General features: G+C 50.0%; 11 non-coding genes across 11 annotated transcripts; all 11 read left to right on the forward strand.

Annotated features, from left to right (window-relative positions):
- Positions 1-874: 874 nt before the first annotated feature.
- On the forward strand, positions 875-948 carry Trnan-guu (transfer RNA asparagine (anticodon GUU)). Its single transcript has one exon. It is a non-coding gene; the product is annotated as a tRNA-Asn (tRNA).
- Positions 949-2,043: 1,095 nt separating this feature from the next.
- On the forward strand, positions 2,044-2,117 carry Trnan-guu (transfer RNA asparagine (anticodon GUU)). The gene has a single exon. It is a non-coding gene; the product is annotated as a tRNA-Asn (tRNA).
- A 1,095-nt stretch (positions 2,118-3,212) lies between these two features.
- On the forward strand, positions 3,213-3,286 carry Trnan-guu (transfer RNA asparagine (anticodon GUU)). The gene has a single exon. It is a non-coding gene; the product is annotated as a tRNA-Asn (tRNA).
- Positions 3,287-4,381: 1,095 nt separating this feature from the next.
- Positions 4,382-4,455, forward strand: Trnan-guu (transfer RNA asparagine (anticodon GUU)). Its single transcript has one exon. It is a non-coding gene; the product is annotated as a tRNA-Asn (tRNA).
- Positions 4,456-5,550: 1,095 nt separating this feature from the next.
- On the forward strand, positions 5,551-5,624 carry Trnan-guu (transfer RNA asparagine (anticodon GUU)). Its single transcript has one exon. It is a non-coding gene; the product is annotated as a tRNA-Asn (tRNA).
- A 1,095-nt stretch (positions 5,625-6,719) lies between these two features.
- Trnan-guu (transfer RNA asparagine (anticodon GUU)) lies at positions 6,720-6,793 on the forward strand. The gene has a single exon. It is a non-coding gene; the product is annotated as a tRNA-Asn (tRNA).
- Positions 6,794-7,888: 1,095 nt separating this feature from the next.
- On the forward strand, positions 7,889-7,962 carry Trnan-guu (transfer RNA asparagine (anticodon GUU)). The gene has a single exon. It is a non-coding gene; the product is annotated as a tRNA-Asn (tRNA).
- A 1,095-nt stretch (positions 7,963-9,057) lies between these two features.
- Trnan-guu (transfer RNA asparagine (anticodon GUU)) lies at positions 9,058-9,131 on the forward strand. Its single transcript has one exon. It is a non-coding gene; the product is annotated as a tRNA-Asn (tRNA).
- Positions 9,132-10,137: 1,006 nt separating this feature from the next.
- On the forward strand, positions 10,138-10,211 carry Trnan-guu (transfer RNA asparagine (anticodon GUU)). The gene has a single exon. It is a non-coding gene; the product is annotated as a tRNA-Asn (tRNA).
- A 1,095-nt stretch (positions 10,212-11,306) lies between these two features.
- Positions 11,307-11,380, forward strand: Trnan-guu (transfer RNA asparagine (anticodon GUU)). The gene has a single exon. It is a non-coding gene; the product is annotated as a tRNA-Asn (tRNA).
- A 1,095-nt stretch (positions 11,381-12,475) lies between these two features.
- Trnan-guu (transfer RNA asparagine (anticodon GUU)) lies at positions 12,476-12,549 on the forward strand. Its single transcript has one exon. It is a non-coding gene; the product is annotated as a tRNA-Asn (tRNA).
- Positions 12,550-12,695: the final 146 nt, after the last annotated feature.

A 12,695-nucleotide genomic window follows, 5' to 3' on the forward strand; every position in this document is an offset into this window, starting at 1 on the left:
GATGTATTATTTACATTTCATTTCGGCGTATACACCGCGAGTGCCATATGACAGGGCCTCTCTCTCGATGTCGATCTGCATTTGGCGTCTCTTAAGTGTCGGTCTGCAGTAGGCCGCTGTTGGCCGAGCGGCGTGCAGTCGCCTTACATGAAGCCCAATGGGCAACTTCAGTGCCCCTGTGGACGACAGCATACTGTAGCCGGAGAGAGGAGTCGAAAGGCGCGTCTCACAGTAGAGCCACGCTATCCCACAAGCTGTGCACTAGGTCACGTTTTGCGCAGACCGCAAACCTTTGGTGGCTTGACGCTCGTCGTCGATCGTAAGGGTGAAACAGTGAAGAGAGTTGGAAAACGGTAAGGTGGACACCTCCAGCAGCATGTGTGTGTCAAATCCGATATCTGGTCGAGGGCTGTAAGATTCAGTATGATGACGTGACAATTCGGGAGTAGCTCACGAAGGCAAAGCTGCGGCCTTCTTAGCTCAGTGGTAGAAAACTGGTCTCGTAAACCAGGGGTCGTAATTTCGACCCTCACAGAAGGCATACATTTTTTTAACGTTGCTGCTGAGAGCAGAGCTAGCTCGAGCAGCATCTAACAAATGGCAGTGCACTGAATGAAGGGGAAGTTCTACAACCGAGAAAGAAAGCTCTACTTGCATCAGACGTTTACTGAATGTGTAGGCGGAACACTGTTTTGTATGCATTTTGTAGTAGAATGTCATGCTTGGCGATGTCATTCGTTTATGAGCTCCGCTACAGTGAGCATGCACGTTATCCATGTGAAGAGGCGTAAGCAGATACTACCATTCTGCGAGGTCCCTGCAGAAAGTATACGAGTTGCATTGATAAAGAGAGCAGGAGTGATCGCAAGTCAAGGCCTCCGTGGAGCAATCGGCTAGCGCGTTCGGCTGTTAACCGAAAGGTTGGTGGTTCGAGCCCACCCGGGGGCGAAATCGTTTTAATCGCCACCGAGGTGAAGACATATGTCCACTTTGATAGAGATACACAGCTAGAGTGACAGTTTGGCTGTGTTTGAATGATGCCACACAGCCTTATACATAATCAGCCACGTGACAGTGGAGGTAAAAACATGGCCCTATGCGGACGTTCTACTGTTTTCCTATTCATTCGGCATGTGTGACACTGCAGTAGAGCGACGACCACTACAAAAGATGTATTATTTACATTTCATTTCAGCGTATACACCGCGAGTGCCATATGACAGGGCCTCTCTCTCGATGTCGATCTGCATTTGGCGTCTCTTAAGTGTCGGTCTGCAGTAGGCCGGTGTTGGCCGAGCGGCGTGCAGTCGCCTTACATGAAGCCCAATGGGCAACTTCAGTGCCCCTGTGGACGACAGCATACTGTAGCCGGAGAGAGGAGTCGAAAGGCGCGTCTCACAGTAGAGCCACGCTATCCCACAAGCTGTGCACTAGGTCACGTTTTGCGCAGACCGCAAACCTTTGGTGGCTTGACGCTCGTCGTCGATCGTAAGGGTGAAACAGTGAAGAGAGTTGGAAAACGGTAAGGTGGACACCTCCAGCAGCATGTGTGTGTCAAATCCGATATCTGGTCGAGGGCTGTAAGATTCAGTATGATGACGTGACAATTCGGGAGTAGCTCACGAAGGCAAAGCTGCGGCCTTCTTAGCTCAGTGGTAGAAAACTGGTCTCGTAAACCAGGGGTCGTAATTTCGACCCTCACAGAAGGCATACATTTTTTTAACGTTGCTGCTGAGAGCAGAGCTAGCTCGAGCAGCATCTAACAAATGGCAGTGCACTGAATGAAGGGGAAGTTCTACAACCGAGAAAGAAAGCTCTACTTGCATCAGACGTTTACTGAATGTGTAGGCGGAACACTGTTTTGTATGCATTTTGTAGTAGAATGTCATGCTTGGCGATGTCATTCGTTTATGAGCTCCGCTACAGTGAGCATGCACGTTATCCATGTGAAGAGGCGTAAGCAGATACTACCATTCTGCGAGGTGCCTGCAGAAAGTATACGAGTTGCATTGATAAAGAGAGCAGGAGTGACCGCAAGTCAAGGCCTCCGTGGCGCAATCGGCTAGCGCGTTCGGCTGTTAACCGAAAGGTTGGTGGTTCGAGCCCACCCGGGGGCGAAATCGTTTTAATCGCCACCGAGGTGAAGACATATGTCCACTTTGATAGAGATACACAGCTAGAGTGACAGTTTGGCTGTGTTTGAATGATGCCACACAGCCTTATACACAATCAGCCACGTGACAGTGGAGGTAAAAACATGGCCCTATGCGGACGTTCTACTGTTTTCCTATTCATTCGGCATGTGTGACACTGCAGTAGAGCGACGACCACTACAAAAGATGTATTATTTACATTTCATTTCGGCGTATACACCGCGAGTGCCATATGACAGGGCCTCTCTCTCGATGTCGATCTGCATTTGGCGTCTCTTAAGTGTCGGTCTGCAGTAGGCCGCTGTTGGCCGAGCGGCGTGCAGTCGCCTTACATGAAGCCCAATGGGCAACTTCAGTGCCCCTGTGGACGACAGCATACTGTAGCCGGAGAGAGGAGTCGAAAGGCGCGTCTCACAGTAGAGCCACGCTATCCCACAAGCTGTGCACTAGGTCACGTTTTGCGCAGACCGCAAACCTTTGGTGGCTTGACGCTCGTCGTCGATCGTAAGGGTGAAACAGTGAAGAGAGTTGGAAAACGGTAAGGTGGACACCTCCAGCAGCATGTGTGTGTCAAATCCGATATCTGGTCGAGGGCTGTAAGATTCAGTATGATGACGTGACAATTCAGGAGTAGCTCACGAAGGCAAAGCTGCGGCCTTCTTAGCTCAGTGGTAGAAAACTGGTCTCGTAAACCAGGGGTCGTAATTTCGACCCTCACAGAAGGCATACATTTTTTTAACGTTGCTGCTGAGAGCAGAGCTAGCTCGAGCAGCATCTAACAAATGGCAGTGCACTGAATGAAGGGGAAGTTCTACAACCGAGAAAGAAAGCTCTACTTGCATCAGACGTTTACTGAATGTGTAGGCGGAACACTGTTTTGTATGCATTTTGTAGTAGAATGTCATGCTTGGCGATGTCATTCGTTTATGAGCTCCGCTACAGTGAGCATGCACGTTATCCATGTGAAGAGGCGTAAGCAGATACTACCATTCTGCGAGGTGCCTGCAGAAAGTATACGAGTTGCATTGATAAAGAGAGCAGGAGTGACCGCAAGTCAAGGCCTCCGTGGCGCAATCGGCTAGCGCGTTCGGCTGTTAACCGAAAGGTTGGTGGTTCGAGCCCACCCGGGGGCGAAATCGTTTTAATCGCCACCGAGGTGAAGACATATGTCCACTTTGATAGAGATACACAGCTAGAGTGACAGTTTGGCTGTGTTTGAATGATGCCACACAGCCTTATACACAATCAGCCACGTGACAGTGGAGGTAAAAACATGGCCCTATGCGGACGTTCTACTGTTTTCCTATTCATTCGGCATGTGTGACACTGCAGTAGAGCGACGACCACTACAAAAGATGTATTATTTACATTTCATTTCAGCGTATACACCGCGAGTGCCATATGACAGGGCCTCTCTCTCGATGTCGATCTGCATTTGGCGTCTCTTAAGTGTCGGTCTGCAGTAGGCCGCTGTTGGCCGAGCGGCGTGCAGTCGCCTTACATGAAGCCCAATGGGCAACTTCAGTGCCCCTGTGGACGACAGCATACTGTAGCCGGAGAGAGGAGTCGAAAGGCGCGTCTCACAGTAGAGCCACGCTATCCCACAAGCTGTGCACTAGGTCACGTTTTGCGCAGACCGCAAACCTTTGGTGGCTTGACGCTCGTCGTCGATCGTAAGGGTGAAACAGTGAAGAGAGTTGGAAAACGGTAAGGTGGACACCTCCAGCAGCATGTGTGTGTCAAATCCGATATCTGGTCGAGGGCTGTAAGATTCAGTATGATGACGTGACAATTCGGGAGTAGCTCACGAAGGCAAAGCTGCGGCCTTCTTAGCTCAGTGGTAGAAAACTGGTCTCGTAAACCAGGGGTCGTAATTTCGACCCTCACAGAAGGCATACATTTTTTTAACGTTGCTGCTGAGAGCAGAGCTAGCTCGAGCAGCATCTAACAAATGGCAGTGCACTGAATGAAGGGGAAGTTCTACAACCGAGAAAGAAAGCTCTACTTGCATCAGACGTTTACTGAATGTGTAGGCGGAACACTGTTTTGTATGCATTTTGTAGTAGAATGTCATGCTTGGCGATGTCATTCGTTTATGAGCTCCGCTACAGTGAGCATGCACGTTATCCATGTGAAGAGGCGTAAGCAGATACTACCATTCTGCGAGGTGCCTGCAGAAAGTATACGAGTTGCATTGATAAAGAGAGCAGGAGTGACCGCAAGTCAAGGCCTCCGTGGCGCAATCGGCTAGCGCGTTCGGCTGTTAACCGAAAGGTTGGTGGTTCGAGCCCACCCGGGGGCGAAATCGTTTTAATCGCCACCGAGGTGAAGACATATGTCCACTTTGATAGAGATACACAGCTAGAGTGACAGTTTGGCTGTGTTTGAATGATGCCACACAGCCTTATACACAATCAGCCACGTGACAGTGGAGGTAAAAACATGGCCCTATGCGGACGTTCTACTGTTTTCCTATTCATTCGGCATGTGTGACACTGCAGTAGAGCGACGACCACTACAAAAGATGTATTATTTACATTTCATTTCGGCGTATACACCGCGAGTGCCATATGACAGGGCCTCTCTCTCGATGTCGATCTGCATTTGGCGTCTCTTAAGTGTCGGTCTGCAGTAGGCCGCTGTTGGCCGAGCGGCGTGCAGTCGCCTTACATGAAGCCCAATGGGCAACTTCAGTGCCCCTGTGGACGACAGCATACTGTAGCCGGAGAGAGGAGTCGAAAGGCGCGTCTCACAGTAGAGCCACGCTATCCCACAAGCTGTGCACTAGGTCACGTTTTGCGCAGACCGCAAACCTTTGGTGGCTTGACGCTCGTCGTCGATCGTAAGGGTGAAACAGTGAAGAGAGTTGGAAAACGGTAAGGTGGACACCTCCAGCAGCATGTGTGTGTCAAATCCGATATCTGGTCGAGGGCTGTAAGATTCAGTATGATGACGTGACAATTCGGGAGTAGCTCACGAAGGCAAAGCTGCGGCCTTCTTAGCTCAGTGGTAGAAAACTGGTCTCGTAAACCAGGGGTCGTAATTTCGACCCTCACAGAAGGCATACATTTTTTTAACGTTGCTGCTGAGAGCAGAGCTAGCTCGAGCAGCATCTAACAAATGGCAGTGCACTGAATGAAGGGGAAGTTCTACAACCGAGAAAGAAAGCTCTACTTGCATCAGACGTTTACTGAATGTGTAGGCGGAACACTGTTTTGTATGCATTTTGTAGTAGAATGTCATGCTTGGCGATGTCATTCGTTTATGAGCTCCGCTACAGTGAGCATGCACGTTATCCATGTGAAGAGGCGTAAGCAGATACTACCATTCTGCGAGGTGCCTGCAGAAAGTATACGAGTTGCATTGATAAAGAGAGCAGGAGTGACCGCAAGTCAAGGCCTCCGTGGCGCAATCGGCTAGCGCGTTCGGCTGTTAACCGAAAGGTTGGTGGTTCGAGCCCACCCGGGGGCGAAATCGTTTTAATCGCCACCGAGGTGAAGACATATGTCCACTTTGATAGAGATACACAGCTAGAGTGACAGTTTGGCTGTGTTTGAATGATGCCACACAGCCTTATACACAATCAGCCACGTGACAGTGGAGGTAAAAACATGGCCCTATGCGGACGTTCTACTGTTTTCCTATTCATTCGGCATGTGTGACACTGCAGTAGAGCGACGACCACTACAAAAGATGTATTATTTACATTTCATTTCAGCGTATACACCGCGAGTGCCATATGACAGGGCCTCTCTCTCGATGTCGATCTGCATTTGGCGTCTCTTAAGTGTCGGTCTGCAGTAGGCCGCTGTTGGCCGAGCGGCGTGCAGTCGCCTTACATGAAGCCCAATGGGCAACTTCAGTGCCCCTGTGGACGACAGCATACTGTAGCCGGAGAGAGGAGTCGAAAGGCGCGTCTCACAGTAGAGCCACGCTATCCCACAAGCTGTGCACTAGGTCACGTTTTGCGCAGACCGCAAACCTTTGGTGGCTTGACGCTCGTCGTCGATCGTAAGGGTGAAACAGTGAAGAGAGTTGGAAAACGGTAAGGTGGACACCTCCAGCAGCATGTGTGTGTCAAATCCGATATCTGGTCGAGGGCTGTAAGATTCAGTATGATGACGTGACAATTCGGGAGTAGCTCACGAAGGCAAAGCTGCGGCCTTCTTAGCTCAGTGGTAGAAAACTGGTCTCGTAAACCAGGGGTCGTAATTTCGACCCTCACAGAAGGCATACATTTTTTTAACGTTGCTGCTGAGAGCAGAGCTAGCTCGAGCAGCATCTAACAAATGGCAGTGCACTGAATGAAGGGGAAGTTCTACAACCGAGAAAGAAAGCTCTACTTGCATCAGACGTTTACTGAATGTGTAGGCGGAACACTGTTTTGTATGCATTTTGTAGTAGAATGTCATGCTTGGCGATGTCATTCGTTTATGAGCTCCGCTACAGTGAGCATGCACGTTATCCATGTGAAGAGGCGTAAGCAGATACTACCATTCTGCGAGGTGCCTGCAGAAAGTATACGAGTTGCATTGATAAAGAGAGCAGGAGTGACCGCAAGTCAAGGCCTCCGTGGCGCAATCGGCTAGCGCGTTCGGCTGTTAACCGAAAGGTTGGTGGTTCGAGCCCACCCGGGGGCGAAATCGTTTTAATCGCCACCGAGGTGAAGACATATGTCCACTTTGATAGAGATACACAGCTAGAGTGACAGTTTGGCTGTGTTTGAATGATGCCACACAGCCTTATACACAATCAGCCACGTGACAGTGGAGGTAAAAACATGGCCCTATGCGGACGTTCTACTGTTTTCCTATTCATTCGGCATGTGTGACACTGCAGTAGAGCGACGACCACTACAAAAGATGTATTATTTACATTTCATTTCGGCGTATACACCGCGAGTGCCATATGACAGGGCCTCTCTCTCGATGTCGATCTGCATTTGGCGTCTCTTAAGTGTCGGTCTGCAGTAGGCCGCTGTTGGCCGAGCGGCGTGCAGTCGCCTTACATGAAGCCCAATGGGCAACTTCAGTGCCCCTGTGGACGACAGCATACTGTAGCCGGAGAGAGGAGTCGAAAGGCGCGTCTCACAGTAGAGCCACGCTATCCCACAAGCTGTGCACTAGGTCACGTTTTGCGCAGACCGCAAACCTTTGGTGGCTTGACGCTCGTCGTCGATCGTAAGGGTGAAACAGTGAAGAGAGTTGGAAAACGGTAAGGTGGACACCTCCAGCAGCATGTGTGTGTCAAATCCGATATCTGGTCGAGGGCTGTAAGATTCAGTATGATGACGTGACAATTCGGGAGTAGCTCACGAAGGCAAAGCTGCGGCCTTCTTAGCTCAGTGGTAGAAAACTGGTCTCGTAAACCAGGGGTCGTAATTTCGACCCTCACAGAAGGCATACATTTTTTTAACGTTGCTGCTGAGAGCAGAGCTAGCTCGAGCAGCATCTAACAAATGGCAGTGCACTGAATGAAGGGGAAGTTCTACAACCGAGAAAGAAAGCTCTACTTGCATCAGACGTTTACTGAATGTGTAGGCGGAACACTGTTTTGTATGCATTTTGTAGTAGAATGTCATGCTTGGCGATGTCATTCGTTTATGAGCTCCGCTACAGTGAGCATGCACGTTATCCATGTGAAGAGGCGTAAGCAGATACTACCATTCTGCGAGGTGCCTGCAGAAAGTATACGAGTTGCATTGATAAAGAGAGCAGGAGTGACCGCAAGTCAAGGCCTCCGTGGCGCAATCGGCTAGCGCGTTCGGCTGTTAACCGAAAGGTTGGTGGTTCGAGCCCACCCGGGGGCGAAATCGTTTTAATCGCCACCGAGGTGAAGACATATGTCCACTTTGATAGAGATACACAGCTAGAGTGACAGTTTGGCTGTGTTTGAATGATGCCACACAGCCTTATACACAATCAGCCACGTGACAGTGGAGGTAAAAACATGGCCCTATGCGGACGTTCTACTGTTTTCCTATTCATTCGGCATGTGTGACACTGCAGTAGAGCGACGACCACTACAAAAGATGTATTATTTACATTTCATTTCAGCGTATACACCGCGAGTGCCATATGACAGGGCCTCTCTCTCGATGTCGATCTGCATTTGGCGTCTCTTAAGTGTCGGTCTGCAGTAGGCCGCTGTTGGCCGAGCGGCGTGCAGTCGCCTTACATGAAGCCCAATGGGCAACTTCAGTGCCCCTGTGGACGACAGCATACTGTAGCCGGAGAGAGGAGTCGAAAGGCGCGTCTCACAGTAGAGCCACGCTATCCCACAAGCTGTGCACTAGGTCACGTTTTGCGCAGACCGCAAACCTTTGGTGGCTTGACGCTCGTCGTCGATCGTAAGGGTGAAACAGTGAAGAGAGTTGGAAAACGGTAAGGTGGACACCTCCAGCAGCATGTGTGTGTCAAATCCGATATCTGGTCGAGGGCTGTAAGATTCAGTATGATGACGTGACAATTCGGGAGTAGCTCACGAAGGCAAAGCTGCGGCCTTCTTAGCTCAGTGGTAGAAAACTGGTCTCGTAAACCAGGGGTCGTAATTTCGACCCTCACAGAAGGCATACATTTTTTTAACGTTGCTGCTGAGAGCAGAGCTAGCTCGAGCAGCATCTAACAAATGGCAGTGCACTGAATGAAGGGGAAGTTCTACAACCGAGAAAGAAAGCTCTACTTGCATCAGACGTTTACTGAATGTGTAGGCGGAACACTGTTTTGTATGCATTTTGTAGTAGAATGTCATGCTTGGCGATGTCATTCGTTTATGAGCTCCGCTACAGTGAGCATGCACGTTATCCATGTGAAGAGGCGTAAGCAGATACTACCATTCTGCGAGGTGCCTGCAGAAAGTATACGAGTTGCATTGATAAAGAGAGCAGGAGTGACTGCAAGTCAAGGCCTCCGTGGCGCAATCGGCTAGCGCGTTCGGCTGTTAACCGAAAGGTTGGTGGTTCGAGCCCACCCGGGGGCGAAATCGTTTTAATCGCCACCGAGGTGAAGACATATGTCCACTTTGATAGAGATACACAGCTAGAGTGACAGTTTGGCTGTGTTTGAATGATGCCACACAGCCTTATACACAATCAGCCACGTGACAGTGGAGGTAAAAACATGGCCGTATGCGGACGTTCTACTGTTTTCCTATTCATTCGGCATGTGTGACACTGCAGTAGAGCGACGACCACTACAAAAGATGTATTATTTACATTTCATTTCAGCGTATACACCGCGAGTGCCATATGACAGGGCCTCTCTCTCGATGTCGATCTGCATTTGGCGTCTCTTAAGTGTCGGTCTGCAGTAGGCCGCTGTTGGCCGAGCGGCGTGCAGTCGCCTTACATGAAGCCCAATGGGCAACTTCAGTGCCCCTGTGGACGACAGCATACTGTAGCCGGAGAGAGGAGTCGAAAGGCGCGTCTCACAGTAGAGCCACGCTATCCCACAAGCTGTGCACTAGGTCACGCTTTGCGCAGACCGCAAACCTTTGGTGGCTTGACGCTCGTCGTCGATCGTAAGGGTGAAACAGTGAAGAGAGTTGGAAAACGGTAAGGTGGACACCTCCAGCAGCATGTGTGTGTCAAATCCGATATCTGGTCGAGGGCTGTAAGATTCAGTATGATGACGTGACAATTCGGGAGTAGCTCACGAAGGCAAAGCTGCGGCCTTCTTAGCTCAGTGGTAGAAAACTGGTCTCGTAAACCAGGGGTCGTAATTTCGACCCTCACAGAAGGCATACATTTTTTTAACGTTGCTGCTGAGAGCAGAGCTAGCTCGAGCAGCATCTAACAAATGGCAGTGCACTGAATGAAGGGGAAGTTCTACAACCGAGAAAGAAAGCTCTACTTGCATCAGACGTTTACTGAATGTGTAGGCGGAACACTGTTTTGTATGCATTTTGTAGTAGAATGTCATGCTTGGCGATGTCATTCGTTTATGAGCTCCGCTACAGTGAGCATGCACGTTATCCATGTGAAGAGGCCTCCGTGGAGCAATCGGCTAGCGCGTTCGGCTGTTAACCGAAAGGTTGGTGGTTCGAGCCCACCCGGGGGCGAAATCGTTTTAATCGCCACCGAGGTGAAGACATATGTCCACTTTGATAGAGATACACAGCTAGAGTGACAGTTTGGCTGTGTTTGAATGATGCCACACAGCCTTATACATAATCAGCCACGTGACAGTGGAGGTAAAAACATGGCCCTATGCGGACGTTCTACTGTTTTCCTATTCATTCGGCATGTGTGACACTGCAGTAGAGCGACGACCACTACAAAAGATGTATTATTTACATTTCATTTCAGCGTATACACCGCGAGTGCCATATGACAGGGCCTCTCTCTCGATGTCGATCTGCATTTGGCGTCTCTTAAGTGTCGGTCTGCAGTAGGCCGCTGTTGGCCGAGCGGCGTGCAGTCGCCTTACATGAAGCCCAATGGGCAACTTCAGTGCCCCTGTGGACGACAGCATACTGTAGCCGGAGAGAGGAGTCGAAAGGCGCGTCTCACAGTAGAGCCACGCTATCCCACAAGCTGTGCACTAGGTCACGCTTTGCGCAGACCGCAAACCTTTGGTGGCTTGACGCTCGTCGTCGATCGTAAGGGTGAAACAGTGAAGAGAGTTGGAAAACGGTAAGGTGGACACCTCCAGCAGCATGTGTGTGTCAAATCCGATATCTGGTCGAGGGCTGTAAGATTCAGTATGATGACGTGACAATTCGGGAGTAGCTCACGAAGGCAAAGCTGCGGCCTTCTTAGCTCAGTGGTAGAAAACTGGTCTCGTAAACCAGGGGTCGTAATTTCGACCCTCACAGAAGGCATACATTTTTTTAACGTTGCTGCTGAGAGCAGAGCTAGCTCGAGCAGCATCTAACAAATGGCAGTGCACTGAATGAAGGGGAAGTTCTACAACCGAGAAAGAAAGCTCTACTTGCATCAGACGTTTACTGAATGTGTAGGCGGAACACTGTTTTGTATGCATTTTGTAGTAGAATGTCATGCTTGGCGATGTCATTCGTTTATGAGCTCCGCTACAGTGAGCATGCACGTTATCCATGTGAAGAGGCGTAAGCAGATACTACCATTCTGCGAGGTGCCTGCAGAAAGTATACGAGTTGCATTGATAAAGAGAGCAGGAGTGATCGCAAGTCAAGGCCTCCGTGGAGCAATCGGCTAGCGCGTTCGGCTGTTAACCGAAAGGTTGGTGGTTCGAGCCCACCCGGGGGCGAAATCGTTTTAATCGCCACCGAGGTGAAGACATATGTCCACTTTGATAGAGATACACAGCTAGAGTGACAGTTTGGCTGTGTTTGAATGATGCCACACAGCCTTATACATAATCAGCCACGTGACAGTGGAGGTAAAAACATGGCCCTATGCGGACGTTCTACTGTTTTCCTATTCATTCGGCATGTGTGACACTGCAGTAGAGCGACGACCACTACAAAAGATGTATTATTTACATTTCATTTCAGCGTATACACCGCGAGTGCCATATGACAGGGCCTCTCTCTCGATGTCGATCTGCATTTGGCGTCTCTTAAGTGTCGGTCTGCAGTAGGCCGCTGTTGGCCGAGCGGCGTGCAGTCGCCTTACATGAAGCCCAATGGGCAACTTCAGTGCCCCTGTGGACGACAGCATACTGTAGCCGGAGAGAGGAGTCGAAAGGCGCGTCTCACAGTAGAGACACGCTATCCCACAAGCTGTGCACTAGGTCACGTTTTGCGCAGACCGCAAACCTTTGGTGGCTTGACGCTCGTCGTCGATCGTAAGGGTGAAACAGTGAAGAGAGTTGGAAAACGGTAAGGTGGACACCTCCAGCAGCATGTGTGTGTCAAATCCGATATCTGGTCGAGGGCTGTAAGATTCAGTATGATGACGTGACAATTCGGGAGTAGCTCACGAAGGCAAAGCTGCGGCCTTCTTAGCTCAGTGGTAGAAAACTTGTCTCGTAAACCAGGGGTCGTAATTTCGACCCTCACAGAAGGCATACATTTTTTTAACGTTGCTGCTGAGAGCAGAGCTAGCTCGAGCAGCATCTAACAAATGGCAGTGCACTGAATGAAGGGGAAGTTCTACAACCGAGAAAGAAAGCTCTACTTGCATCAGACGTTTACTGAATGTGTAGGCGGAACACTGTTTTGTATGCATTTTGTAGTAGAATGTCATGCTTGGCGATGTCATTCGTTTATGAGCTCCGCTACAGTGAGCATGCACGTTATCCATGTGAAGAGGCGTAAGCAGATACTACCATTCTGCGAGGTGCCTGCAGAAAGTATACGAGTTGCATTGATAAAGAGAGCAGGAGTGATCGCAAGTCAAGGCCTCCGTGGAGCAATCGGCTAGCGCGTTCGGCTGTTAACCGAAAGGTTGGTGGTTCGAGCCCACCCGGGGGCGAAATCGTTTTAATCGCCACCGAGGTGAAGACATATGTCCACTTTGATAGAGATACACAGCTAGAGTGACAGTTTGGCTGTGTTTGAATGATGCCACACAGCCTTATACATAATCAGCCACGTGACAGTGGAGGTAAAAACATGGCC

The sequence above is a fragment of the Schistocerca cancellata genome, unplaced genomic scaffold, assembly GCF_023864275.1.
Source record: "Schistocerca cancellata isolate TAMUIC-IGC-003103 unplaced genomic scaffold, iqSchCanc2.1 HiC_scaffold_827, whole genome shotgun sequence".
In the NCBI taxonomy this organism is placed as follows: Eukaryota; Metazoa; Arthropoda; class Insecta; order Orthoptera; family Acrididae; genus Schistocerca; species Schistocerca cancellata.